At 41.7% G+C, this 13,579-nt stretch overlaps 1 protein-coding gene and 1 pseudogene across 3 annotated transcripts in view; one reads left to right on the forward strand and one right to left on the reverse strand.

Moving 5' to 3' along the window:
• NHS (NHS actin remodeling regulator) overlaps positions 1-13,579 on the reverse strand; it is a 338,447-nt gene that overhangs the window by 17,422 nt on the left and 307,446 nt on the right. The gene's annotated exons all lie outside the window — the stretch shown is intronic.
• Positions 10,769-11,356, forward strand: LOC122689384 (annotated as a pseudogene).

The following is a 13,579-nucleotide window of genomic DNA, read 5'->3' on the forward strand; positions in this document are numbered from 1 at the left end:
TCAACAAATTATTTGTGTATTTGAATGATACCAGCTCTTTGTGTCTTAACAGTGATGGGAAACCCAAATAAAGTAAGGGTCACGTTCAATATCTCAGAAGGAAGCAGACACCACAGACTCCAAGGGTACTTACCATCTTAAGGCAAGTAGGTGAAAACATAGAAGAAACCACAAACAACTCTTGGTTTCATCAGAGGCTTAGCATTGGTGTATGCAGTTCTAAGTTCTAGTTCTTGAGCCTGTGGCAGACGTGTTTCGGAAGGGAGGAACACTCCAGATCTAATTCTATTCTAAGTTTGTAAATTTTAACTGACAGGGTTGCTCATTAACTTTTGAGCAAAGCAAAAGCCATCTCCTTCTGCCCAGTTAACTTTGCTCCAGATCTTATTTAAGGACATAGTTTTGTGGAGTCTATGTGGAGTCTATGTGGAGTCTCCTTGAAAGCGATTGTTTTGAAGATGTGGTGTATGTGGACAGAGACTAACTGGGCTCTATCATAAGAATCAGTCATATGTAGTGACGTGCAGGTCTCAAGTAAGACACTGGAGCGTGCAAAATAGAGAACTCATGGAAGCAGGAAAAAAGGAACCTGAATGCAAAACGTACATGGAAATCAAACCTGTTTGCAAGAAGCCAAACCAAAAGTGCTCATGAAAGGATTTCAAAAAATTACACAGCAGGAAGCAGCAAGGCAGAAAATATATTAGTGATACTAATGATAATATAGTAATTTGGGTAGTTTGTCTTAAATCTCCTTAGTCAGCTTTCCTGTTGAATATTTTTTCCGGGAATGAGGGATGAGGAGTGATTTTTATTTCTCATCTGTTTGAGAAACACCCCATCCCATTAAACAAACATGAGGTGACACCTGGGAATGACTAAGGATGGAACGTCCAGAGAGAGCTCTGACTGTTCACCATCATTAAATCGAGGTTTCCATGGGTTATACTCCACAGAAGATTCCTTCTCAGCTAATCAGCCTCTCCACTCTTTTTTTATTTATTTTTATTTTTTCCATTTATTTTTATTAGTTGGAGGCTAATTCCACTACAATATTGTAAAGTAATTAGTCCACTATTTTTTTAAATTGCAGTATTTACAATATTGTATCAGTTTCCAGGTGTACGATCTATTCCTTTGATAGTAGCTCCAGCCTCCAGCTTGTGAGGGCTGAAACTAGGTACTCTTGAGCTTGTGTGTGTAAGGATTGTGTTCTTTGGTTCCACCACCTAGACACAAGCATGCAAGGCCCTGCAGATGGTCTGTCTATGTAGAGTATTTAAGTTCATAATATTCATGTGGGCTATGGTTTTATTCTCGCCATGATTTAGTGACTGCCTTAGCATAATGTTTTAGACCTTCCTCTTTCTTGGGTATTTGGTCAAAGGAATTAAAATCATTTGGATTATTTCTGATTAGGTTTTCTATGGCGAAAACAGTAGTTCATACGGTGTTTCCCCTTCCTTTTGCAGGCTTCCACTCTGGCCCTCCCACTAAGTTTGCGAGGCCTCAGACTCCATGTTGCACCATTTTAGAATCAGCCACCACCAGTCATCTTGTCCCTGACAAAAGATGCTTCTTTGATGCTTTTGCTGCATTTCTGTCCCTGCTGGCCCCATCAATTACAGCCTCAGACCCTTTCCCTAGCTTCCTGTGGAATTGCTTCAACAAGAGCTGGAGTTGTAACCAGTGTTCAGAACAAGAAATAACAGACATTATACTCAACAGCTGTCAAAGAAGTGTCTTTCATGAATAATGAAGGGATATTTTCCAAAACCCCAATTTCTCTTGTGGGGTGTGTGTGAGAAAAAGTTCATTTCTGCACTTTCATGGCTATGAACAAGTATTTCTCCAAAGATCTCAAGACTTTCTCCTATCTTTCTGTTACTGCCAAAAGAAAAAAACAATCTACCCACAGTTTACTTTCTTTTTGGTTTTATTTTATATGCTGATGGGGGCTTGTTTTGCTTCAAATCTTTCCAAAAGACATCTGTTAAAATGTTGTGGGTATTCCAGCAGGAAATGTTTTGAAAAATTGGCTTTGGTTTGTGATCTAACCGATACCACATGGCATTTATAGCAGTCAACTTTCAGAGCTGATTTATTACTATAATGCTGCCTTAAACACGAGAAATGTTTACTAGAGAATCAATGCTGCGGCACATTTGAATACAGCAAAACTGTCCACTGCAAGCCACTCTGGGCTCCTAGTAGTGAGGTGAGGTGATCTGAGATCTTATTCACATCCTGCCCTGGGGCTTGTTGTCCTTAGACTGAGTCTTTGCATTTCTGTATGGAGTATGGCCTGTCTGCGAGATACAGGGGAACTTGTCTGCCTTAGATTTTTCTTCACTGGAGTGTGTGTATGTGTTGTACACAAATAGGAAGTGCTGTGATCTTTCTGAAAGGCTTAAAGGCGTCTGGCATACCTTCTTCACATATGACTCTCGCTGCTACAATTACACAGCATTGTTATCCCCTTGAGACTGTCCCAAAGTCTCCTGCTGGCTGACACTGGGCTCCTCTCTTCCCAACATGTTTAATAACATCATGTTAAACTCATACTGTGCTTCTCTCTTTCCTCTCTTCTCAACTCCAACCTTTACCAAAGTGCACAACCATGGGGAAAACAAAAGGATGAGGTAAGTCAAAGTCTAGGGCCCATCCCAGGCTCTCCCTGTCCCTTTCCTGGTCTCTCCCTCATAATCACACTCTACCAGGCAAAGCGAGGCCTTCGTACTTCCCCAGAGGGCCTGAGTGCAGCACCTCACATACCCAAAGCCTTCACACCACACTTCTGGCCAGTTGTGAAGCTGGAAAGAAGCCCACAGATGAGCTCACATCTCCATGCTGAGAACTCCTGGTGATAAACTCACAGAAATAAATCTCTCAAGCAGAATTCTGGACAGTGGTTGTAGGCTAAGAGGAAGATATTTAGGAATAGGTGCCTATTGAGTTCTTCTTTTAACCACTCTACACACTAATATCTATTTAAAGCACATGTACAAATATTCACACTGGGAAAAATGGCCTTATCCTTGTTATGTCTGCTTTTCCAAGTCATACGTTCATTTCTGTTCCCTGATAATTGACACCACCATTTCCTCAATTCTCCTGAGAAGCACTTTACAAAAGGCCAATATGCATATGTAAAGGCACTCAGTATCATTTCTCATCAGGAAAATTCAAGTGAAAACCACAGTGATATACTAGGGGCCAAAATTTAAAAGATTAATAATACCAAGTGTTGACAAAGATGTAAAGCAACTCAAACTCTCATAAATTGCTGGGGGGAACTGAAAGTGGTGTAGCCACTTCAGAGACTAGTAGTGTCTGAACTTAAACAAGTGTCTACCTTCTCTTTAATTTTTTTACTTTTAAAACGTTGAAGTATAGTAGATTTACAATACCGTGTTAGTTTCAGATGTATAGCAAAGTGATCCAGTTATACACAAATACATTCTTTTTCATATTCTTTTATATCATAGGTAATTACAAGATACTGAATATAATTTTCTGTGCTGTACAGTAAATCCTTGTTTTTTTAATCTATTTTATATATAAGGATGTGTATCTGTTAATTCCATACTCCTAATTTATCCCTCCCTCTGATTTCCCCTTTGGTAATCATAAGTTTTTTTCTATGTCTGTGAACCTTGTTTCTGCTTTGTCAATAAGTTTATTTGTATTATTTTTTAGATTCCACATATAAATGATATCATATAGCATTTGTCTTTCTCTGTCTGACTTAGTTACTTAGTATAATAATCTCTGGGTCCATCCATGTTACTGCAAATGACAGCATCTCACTTTTTTAAGGGCTGAGTGATATTCCACCATTCCATTTTGTGTATGTACATGTGTGTGCATACCACATCTTTATCCATTCATCTGTTGATGGACATTTAAGTTGTTTCCATGTCTTGGCTATTGTGAATAGTGCTGCTATAAACATTGGGGTACACGTATCTTTTGGAATTAGAGTTTTCTTCAGATATATGCCCAGGAGTGGGATTGCTAGATCATATAGTAGCTCTGTTTTTAGTTTTTAAAGGACAGTATGTGTCCTCTAGAGTGGGCTGCAGCAATTTACATTCCCACCAACATTGTAGGAGGGTTCCCTTTTTTCCACACCCTCTCCAGCATTTATTTGCAGACTGTGTCTACCTTTTAATTCTCTCTTAAGTATATGGAAGTGAGAAACATGAGTGTCCACAAAAAGCCTTTCACGGAGATATGTATAATAGGTTTTTTTCATAAAAGCCCCCCCAAAACCTCTAACTAGAAATAACTACCAACAGCAGTATGGATAAACAAGTTGAGGAGTACTGTATCCACACCATGGAATACTACACAGTAATAAACAAGAGCATGCTATTGATACACATAATATTGACCTCCAAAAAAAGCATGTGGGCTGAAAGAAGCCAGATACAAAAGAGTACCTGCTCACTCACTTTTGAATCACATACCATCAACAGATTGATAGTTTGTGTATGAGATCCGCTCCTAGTGAGCAGAGCTTGAACGGCAGTGGCAATGGCAGTGGTGCCTCAAGAGAGGCTTTCTGAAAGACCCTGTGGAACCACAGAGAATCGCTCTCCTTTTGATCTCAGCTAGAACTGAACAAAAATTCTCAGCGTGATGGAATGCAAAATGACGTTGTATATTTCAAAGTTCAACAACCCTTTGTTTAATGGAGTCCTACTAATGAAGTAATTTAAATGTACAGAGCACAATAAAATTATTTTTGAAGCATATGGGGAAAGTATTCTCCTCGTGGATGGAAAAGAAGGCCTTGGGGAGACTGGGGGGGAGGGGGGAACACACTTCCCACCACTGCTCTGTTGTTTATTCACAGGAAGTGCTCTGGCCTGTCCAGAAGAGCCCAAAACAAGGCTCACTGAACCACAATCCCTGTGATGTTGCTGCCAGTGAGTACCTCCTTCCTCCCTGGTGGCTAGCTTTGCCAATTAGTGGGGGTCACTGCCCAGGGCCACTCCGCATCAATCCTCAAAGGTCGCTGGCACCAAATAAAGACACGAGTGGGGGAGAAGCAGGCCAGGTTTTGAAGTGCTGCAAACAGCACAAATAACTTCCCCAGACCATAGGAGCTGGCAGCGTGAGTCCCAGCACAGCCCTGAGATGTGGGCAGGTTCCTCCCTCATCCTCTGCAGTTACTGTCTCTGTGTCCCCTCAGCCCTTGGCTGGGGGCTCCAAGGTTGAGGCTGAGCCGGGGGCTTCAGTTGCGTCAGCCCTGGTGACTGAAGAGCTTTTGTGCATCTAGTCTCCTGCTGAGGGACATGTACCCCTTGTGACTCAGGCAAAAGCTGGATAGGGTCCTACTTGACTTTACCACAGGGGAAAAAAAAAGCCAACCTTCTCACACACAAGCTATGCATGTTCCTTCTTTACCTTTCCCCCCCTTTCTTCTTTTCTTTTTTAAAAAAACTGGCCACACCATGTGGCATGCAGAATCTAGTTGCCTGGGCAGGCATTGAACCCATGCAGTGGAAGCAGGGTGTCTTAACCAGTGGACCACCAGGGAAGTTCCTCCTTTTTTTTAATTGGCTCTTTTCAAATTCCAGATCTATGAATGTTACCACACGCATGGACTCCTGTAATCCTAGCACACTTAGGATTCAAAACATTTCCATCATCCCAGCAAAGTCCCCCTACTCCTACCCCTAGCAACCACTCGTCTGTCGTCCATTACTATGGTTTTGTCTTTCTCAAAGTGTCATATAAATGTGTCATACCTTCTGAGACTGGCTTCTTTCACTCACCCAATATGCCTTTGAGATCCAGCCAAGTTATTGTATTATCAGCAATTTGTTCCTTTTTTACTGTGAGTAGTATTAATATCTTATTGTCTGCTTACACTTTGAACAATGAAATGTCTCAGGCATGCAAGAGAATGTCAACCTGAGAATGTTCTGTAATGATGTGTGCAAACAAGTAATTTTATTGGCTGTTCCACAGCCAGGGTAATGTTTTACGAAGAAAGAATCTAAAGTCTGCAACAGGGAATTTTCTTTGTTACTCACAACATTTAATATAAACCAGACTCATTGGCTAATGCTCTCCTTAGCTATCATGCAGGCCCTTAAGCTGTGTCTGTCCATTCCAAGCCTGTCCTTCCACACACCGCACTGGTACTGCCAGGACTCTGCAAACATTTCTGCACCAGCTGCTCCCTCTTAGCTTTTGCCCTCAGAGTGTCAGCCACTTTCTGCAGTTACTGTCTCTGTGTCACCTCCGTTTCCCATTTGCCATGCCAGTCTTATAACACCTTCTCTCTTTTAAAACACCTGTGTGCTTTCGGTTTTCCTGACTGGATCTTGACTGATAAGGTACCAAGCATTGGCTCCTGGTTTGCTGATGTCTGAGGCCTCTGAAGTGCCTGCTACCTCCAGTTCCTCAGTCAAAGGAGGAAAAAATGAACACGTGTGATGTTCCATGGGATGTCAAGATTTTAATGCTCTCTGCAGTTTATGGCGGAGAGCAGGGGAGCCGACATACTGTCAAAAGCTAACTGCTTCTGATGGCCCTTGAAAATGGGTATAGAGGGAAAAAAGTATTTGCTGGGGTCACTCCACATGCTAGGTGCTATGCGAACATGCTCCAAGAAAAATACTGTATTGGAATGGCAGCTACAAAGTCACAAACTACTTACAGCCAGTTTCCCAGATGTCTGTCTGTCTGCTGTGAAGACCAAACGGGTGAGTGAAGAGGAGAGTGTGAGAGGCATCACCACTCCTCCAGTCTTAGATTTGAAACTCAAGCCAGGCTTTTCTCTCCCTGGGATACTATGAAGGAAGCTCTAGAAATGGAGGAAATTAATCCTGTACATACATAGCCTCATATCTTCATAAAGCACTGCTCTTTGTGATCATGTTATTTCTATGCCCAGAACCCTTCAATAATTTCCCTTGCCTATGGAATAAATTCAAACTTTTTAGTCCAACACGCAAGATCCTTTAGGATCTGGTCTGTTGAAGCACTGCAGCCAAACCAAACTTTCAAAATTCATGTATATGCACTCCATATTCTCCTGCCTCCGTGTGCTCGCCCTTGTGGTTTCCTCAGCCTGTAATTCTTTTCAAAATTCCACCCCATCCTTCAAGGTCTTCTCAAATGCTCCTTTACCGTGAAGTTTAATCCTAACAATTGACTCAATTCTAACACCCTTACACAAGTTAGGTATTAACACCTGACATTCAATACCATATAATTTCCTCTAGTAGTCATGCACTCTCGATGGCAGAGATTATGTCTCATTCATTTTTGTATCCTCCTAGTACTTACTTCAAAGTGAAGGGATAAATAAGAGGCTACAGTAGGGGAGAGGGCATACCAAGTGGCAATATTGCTTTGAGAGTGCAGGATATTTTCTAGAGAAGCATATGGAGTTTGGTTTGGCTGAGGTCTAGGGTCTGCACAAAGGTTCTGTGGGAAATCCATCTGGAAAGGTAGGTTAGGACCAGATTGAACAGAGGCTGGAGAGTAGCTGGATTAAGGATTTGAAATTATTTCTTTAGGCAGAATGGAGGAATAGAAGGCTTAGGTTTAGGAAAGAATTTGTAGGTCAAAGGTTCTCATACCAAAGTTAGAAATTTTTCTTAACTGGTTTAAAGGAGCAAACTAGATGAGATAAAGGGAAATACCTAAGCTGAAGCAAGACAGACTTGACTTCTATGGACAGTACCTTTTTGAAACAGGTCATAACAGGATACTTCTGAGAAAGCTTGCAAAACTATGAAGATATTTTGTAAAAGCAAAACAAGACTTGTCTAGGACACTGTGGTATGTCTAATTCTTTTATAGAAAAGGAAAGGCGTGGTAGCATTTCTTAGTCCCAACTCTTACAAACCAGTAGAATACTGAAATCTTCAATGTGAATGCATGAAGAAAGGGAAGAAAGGGAGAGACTGGATGAGAGAAGACAGAGCTAGGGATGGGGGAGAGGGTGAAGCAGTGTGTACCTCTTTATCACCAGGTCAGGTAAAAAGTATTGAAACACCCCTCCTGCCAACTCTAGTCTTTAATCTCTCATGGCTCAAAACTCCATTCTCAGCATTCTAATTCTTCTGTGAGCTAGATTAGTTTTTCTCAGAAGCTGCCTTCTGATAAGGCTGATTTTTTTTCTTCTTGATAAAAAAAGAATAAATGCGGTCATTATTTATAGCTCTGGACTACAACCAAAGGGGCATGGATCAGAATTTGAATGATGTCCTCCGTTTACTTCTGAATAAGGCTGTTGAAATGTCCCCTGTCTTTCAAATGCACCCCCTTAGTAAGAAGAAAAGTAGGATTTGACAGATTCTTATTTTAATATCCCTGGATGCCACAGTGTGGTAAGTAAGGAAACTACTATCAGGCTATGAAATGACAAAGAATCTCTGATATTCTTTCTTGGTTCATTGTATCAAGTCTGACAAAGAATTACTGTGAATGTGATTGGAATAAGTTGACTGTCAACCCTGATGATACGGATTTAGGTCTCATTGTTTCTCTGGAACCTGATCAACTTCTGCCATCTCATAGCAAGCATCTCCATCCCATACCACAGAGCCCATTTGACATCATACCCTGCATCGCCGGGGAGGCTTGAAGAGGGACACTTGGTGAGACTGCTGGAGCCTCTTCCCACATTTGCAGAAGAGTGACTTCCATGCCTGTCTATTTAGACAGCAGAATCTAAGCAGGAACTTAGACTCCAAGAGTCCTGGAGACTTGACTGCAGGCCAAACGCAGCAATAGTTTGTTCAGCTTGAGTGCTGACTCTGATCAGCTGGGGCGGCGGGGACTATGTGGGAAAGAGTGTTGTAACCTTCTTGGGAATGCTTTGTGTAGGGACGCTTTGTGGGAATGTTTGTGTAGGGGAAGAACATGTGCATATTCCAAGTAAGTGCAGATCTGAGCCTGGACCAGGGGTCTTGACTGATGAGAACAGATAAGCATTCAGCAAGGGATCAGAGTGAACTGCTCTGACAAACTGACTCCACGCTCTGAAATGAGAATCTATGCCATGATGGTACATTAGGGGCCAAAGTGTCACATACCATGGCAACTTCTCATCAGAGAGTAGATTTTTGTGGTCATCTAAATTTTGCTATTTAAAGTAAACTGTGTACTAAGCATTTCCTGGTAGAACTTACCTTTTCCTGAAGCCATAAATATAGCATAGGCATTGGGGTATAGGTCTCAACTGTGAAATATCTATGGCTAAGAGTATACATTTATTTTTAGCTTTATATTTTGAAACAATTTTAAACTTAACAGGGAAGTCATCAAGCAACAGAGTACATATAATCCTTATCTAGGTTTTCCTAATGTTAACATCTCACATAACCATAGTACACTTATTGAAACCAGGAAATTAACATTGATAAATACTATTAACTAATACAGTAACCTTGTTTGGAATATCAGTTTTCCCAATAATGTCATTTCTCTGGTCCAGGATTCAATCCAGGATCTCGCATTGGGTTTAGTTGTCAAATCTCCTTAGTCTCCTTAGTTTGTGATATTCCCTCAGTCTTTGCCTTCCATGACCTTAATATTTTTGAAGAGTACTAGCCAGTTATTTTCTAGAATGTCCTTCAAGTTGGAGTTGTCTGATATTGTCTTGTGATTAGATTGAAGTTACTAATTTTTGGCAAGAACCCCACAGAAGTGTTATCTCAGTGCTTCCTGTCAGGGGTTTCATACATAGGCATGCCTTTTTACTGCTGATGTTAATTTTGATCCCTGGGTTAAGACTGTGTCTGCCAGATATTTGCAGCTCAAGTTACTGTTTTCTCTTTGTAATCAACAAGTATCTTGTGGGGAGAAACTTTGAAACTACGCAAGTATCCTGTTTCTCAACATAATAACCCAACTATTTAGCATCCAGTGATTATTGCCTGTACAAAATTTTGCTGTCACATTTGGCTAAATGGTGATTTAAAACACCTTCCATCACTATTTCTACATTTATTAGTTAGAATTCTTCTGTAAGGAATAGCTACTCACCCCAATATATTTATTTGCTTATCCCAGTTTACTCATGTCAATATAGACTCCTGAATATTTCTTTTATGCTGTGTCTTATAATCTATTACTATCATTATTTTACTGTCCCAGATTTGGCCATTGGGAGCTCCTTCAAGTTGGTTCCTGTGCCCTTTTCACATGGCATTATTATTATTATTTTAGTACTTTCTTGATTTCTGGCCTTTCAAGATATTCCAGGTTTGTATTCTATTTCCCCCGGCCCAGTCCTAGAAAGGAGTCCTGGCTTCTTTTATTATAGAGTGGTATATAGAAGCAAGTTCTAGGCACTAAATATGCTTAAATGTTACCAGAGTGTCATTGCTTCTAAGGCACTCTCAGATGACAGAGCTAGGAAGTACATTTCAATACTCACAAATGCATATGTGCACATATTTTGCACCTAACTACCTGCATATGTATATGTGTGAAAATACATGTATGAATTTATACTGGTACTTTAGATTCTAATCTAGCACCAAGGGATTCATTCTTTATGTTCCTCTTTCCTTATTTGGAACTCCTTTCTCCAAAGGTGGCAAACTCTAGTTATCCACAAAGTATTTGTTCAATCCTAGTATGCACAAAAAGTAGTTTCAGAATTTCTAACTTGTTCTCTTGTAAAGAAAAAATTTACCAACTAAAGTACAATATTTGTGTACAATTCCTTTTGTCTTTAGTCTACACTGTTTCTTCAAGGTGTGGGGGCTCCCCGAGGAGCTCTCATGTGCAAATGGGGTCTTGGGCTTCCACGTCACTGTGGAGGGAAGAGCTTGAGGAGGATCCGGATGGAGACCTGCTTCTCCCACAATCAAATCATCTACCTCTACAGCCAGTTCACCAGCCTGGACAAAGGTGAGAATGGGACCCTCAGCTGGGAAGATTTCCAGTGGATTCCAAGACTTGTCATCAAGCCATTGGGGGACTGGCTCATCAGTGCCTTCTTTCCAGAGGGAAAAGATTAGGCAGGCTCCCGTGGCTTCATAAAATCTTTGGCTCATTTCTGATCCACTGAAGATAGTGCAAAATGCAAAGATAAGAATGGACTAGAACCACTTAACAGCCAAAGCAACAAACTGTACTTTGCTTTTCGACTATATGATTTGGATAAAAATGACAAAATCTTCCACAATGAGCTATTCCAGGTTCTTCACATGATGGCTGGAGTGAATGTCTCGGATGAGCAACTGGGTGGCATCACAGACTCCCCATTCAGGAGGCTGATCTAGAGAGGGATGGTGCCATATCTTTTGAAGAATTTGGTAAGGCTTTGGAGAAGGTGGACGGCAAGCAGAAAGTGAACATCTGATTTCTTGACTGAAAGGCCAAGACCAGACTGTTCCCTGCTCTCTAGTATCTAAGAACTGGATGTGAGCGTCCTCCTATCTCCCAGCCCTCCCTCTTCCCTATTATCTATCCAAGATACTACAGCTTTTGTGTGGTAACCTCCCTTTGGTGTACACGGGGCGTTACAGAACAGCACACCCAGTCCATTTCTGTTCAGTATCCACTCACCAGTTCCCCATTTATAAATATCACCCCCCCCCCCCGCAGTTATGCTGCTGAATGCTACACATCCATCCAGCGTGAGAAAGTGAGACAGCAACTCAAGCCAAGAAGCAGCCAGGCGAGCTCTGTCACTGATACAGACCGTGGCCATCCCATTGTCCCTCCTCAGCACGCAACTTCGGCCTTTTCCACGTGGCGTTTGCTTCCTGTTTCTCTGTCACCCAGTCAACCATCGCCTCGATCTTTCAGTCTGCATGCCCTTTGTCATGCCTCCAAATCTCCTCTCTTAAATATATGTCTAACTTGACAAGATGCTTCTGTGGCCTGGCAGCTTTTATTTACCTTTGCTCATAAATGAGGCTCTGGGACGTTGTCTCCCCAGGAGCATTCTGGGAGCCAACACTTGTCTCAGAAGAATGTGACCATCTGTTTGTCGCTTGTACTCTGCTCTGTCATCAAAGGGCTGCTGGAGGGAGATGTTCTTCTCGAAAGGTATCGAGCCAAGTCTTCCAGGTGGCTTGCCATGGGTGCTTGACCTATGGCTTCTGATTCTGCACATGAAGGGTGGCTACTCTGTGGGTACTCATTAGAACAGTGTTGTTTCTTCAGAAAATAGCCACATGCCTGCTGGTCTGCTCAGCTTTGGGGCACTATCACAACCCAGGGAGCTGCCCTGACAGTCTGCCTGGGACTCTCTGAACAAAAAGGCCGGGCACCCTAAGAGCCTCTTGTGTTCCCACCTCTGCAGCATGCTTTATACAACTTGGTACTGCATGCCCTGGAATGTTTTTCACTTCATGTTTCCAAGTGGAAAGAGTTATGGAGATGCCTAACTCATCCTGTCCAAGGGATTTCAAGATCATCCTTAGTATCCTCAAGGTTTTTGCACTTGGCAAATAATTAAGTCAGAAGCCACAGTCAGCTCCCAGTAGAGGTCCAGAGCACTGACTATATTGTCACATTAGCTGTCTGGTTACAATGGCTTCCTACCTCCACTGGTAATTGCTTAGAATCAAGGAGTCTGGCAGTGGTGGCACAACCCGAGGTAGCACTGTAGACCTTTCAGCGAGCCAGGAGTCAGAGCAGCTTCTTTGCCAAAGTCAGCTTAGTTTAGACCTCACCCCAAAAGGCTGTTGCCATCCTAACACCTAAATCTGTTCATTCATATATCTGCCTGTGGTGGATTTTCTCCTTATTGCCAAATTCAGACTTAAATTGAAGAAAGTACGGAAAACCATGAGACCATTCAGGTATGACCTAAATCAAATCCCTTATGATTATATGGTGGAAGTGATAAATAGGTTCAAGGGTTTAGATCTGATAGACAGAATACCTGATGGAGTTTTGTGACATTGTGATAGGAGGCAGTGATCAAGATCATCCCCAAGAGAAAGAAATACAAAAAGGCAAAATAGTTGTCTGACGAGGCCTTACAAATAGCTGAGAAAAGAAGAGAAGCTAAAGGCAAAGGAGAAAATGAAAGATATATCCATTTGAATGCAGAGTTCCAAAGAATAGCAAGGAGAGAGAAGAAAGCCTTTCTCAGCGATCAATGCAAAGAAATAGAGGAAAACAATAGAATGGGAAAGACTAGAGATCTCTTCAAGAAAATTAGAGATACCAAGGGAACATTTCATGCAAAGATGGGCACAATAAAGGACAGAAACGGTATGGACCTAACAGAAGCAGAAGATATTAAGAAGAGGTGGCAAGAATACACAGAAGACCTATACAAAAAAGATCTTTATGACCCAGATAACCACGATGGTGTGATCACTCACCTAGAGCCAGACATCCTGGAATGTGAAGTCAAGTGGGCCTTAAGAAGCATCACTATGAACAAAGCTAGTGGAGGTGATGGAATTCCAGTTGAGCTATTTCAAATCCTGAAAGATGATGCTGTGAAAGTGCTGCACTCAATATGCCAACAAATTTGGAAAACTCAGCAGTGGCCACAGGACTGGAAAAGGTCAGTTTTCATTCCAATCCCAAAGAAAGCTAATGCCAAAGAATGTTCAAACTTCTGCACAATTGT

The sequence above is a fragment of the Cervus elaphus genome, chromosome X (assembly GCF_910594005.1).
Source record: "Cervus elaphus chromosome X, mCerEla1.1, whole genome shotgun sequence".
Lineage (NCBI taxonomy): Eukaryota > Metazoa > Chordata > Mammalia > Artiodactyla > Cervidae > Cervus > Cervus elaphus.